Here is a 1,042-nt window from a genome sequence, read left to right on the forward strand (position 1 = left end):
TTCTTTTTTTCCTTTTTTTTTTTTTTTGAGATGGAGTCTCATTCTGTCGCCCAGGCTAGAGTGCAGTGGCTCGATCTTGGCTCACTGCAACCTCTGCCTCCCAAGTTCAAGTGATTCTCCTACCTCAGCCTCCCAAGTAGCAGGGATTACAGGCATGTGCCACCATGCTCAGCTAATTTTTTGTATTTGGTAGAGATGGGTTTCACCAGGCTGGTCTCAAACTCCTGACCTCAGGTGATCCACCCGCCTCAGCCTCCCAAAGTGCTGGGATTATAGGAGTGAGCCAGTGTGCTCAGCCTTCCTCCAGGTTTAAAGGATTCTCCTGCCTCAGCCTCCCCAATAGCTGGGATTATGGGAATGCGCCACCACGCCTGGCTGATTTTTGTATTTTTAGTAGAAATGGGGTTTCACTACATTGGCCAGGCTGGTCATGAACTCTTGACCTCAGGTGATCTGGCCGTTTTTTCATTTTTAACTGCTACTCATGCAGACTTTGTTTACATTCATATGTATTTCACATGGCATCCTTAGCTTATGTGTTGTTGGTTTTTTGTTTGTTTTGTTGTTTTGTTTTTTGAGACAGAGTCTTGCTCTGTTGCCCAGGCTGGAGTGCAGTGGTGCAGTCTCGGCTCGCTGCAACCTCCCGGGTTCAAGCAATTTCTTTTGCCTCAGGCTCCAGAGTAGAGTAGCTGGGATTACAGGCGCACGCCACCATGCCTGGCTGATATTTGTATTTTGTAAAGATGCAATTTCTCCATGTTGGCCAGGCTGGTCTCAAACTCCTGACCTCAGGTGATCCACACGCCTCAGCCTCCCAAAGTGCTGGGATTACAGGCATGAGCCACCTTGCCCAGCCATATGTGCTGTTTTCAAGTTTACATATATTTGAAGTTCAGTTCATTGCCATATAGATAGTGCTCAGATGAACCTCTTTGTATGGTTGGACTTTTTTTTTTTTTTTTGAGACGGAGTCTCGCTCTGTCGCCCAGACTGGAGTGCAGTGGCTGGATCTCAGCTCACTGCAAGCTCCGCCTCCCGGGTT

This window comes from Papio anubis, chromosome 2 (assembly GCF_008728515.1).
Source record: "Papio anubis isolate 15944 chromosome 2, Panubis1.0, whole genome shotgun sequence".
Classification (NCBI taxonomy): Eukaryota; Metazoa; Chordata; class Mammalia; order Primates; family Cercopithecidae; genus Papio; species Papio anubis.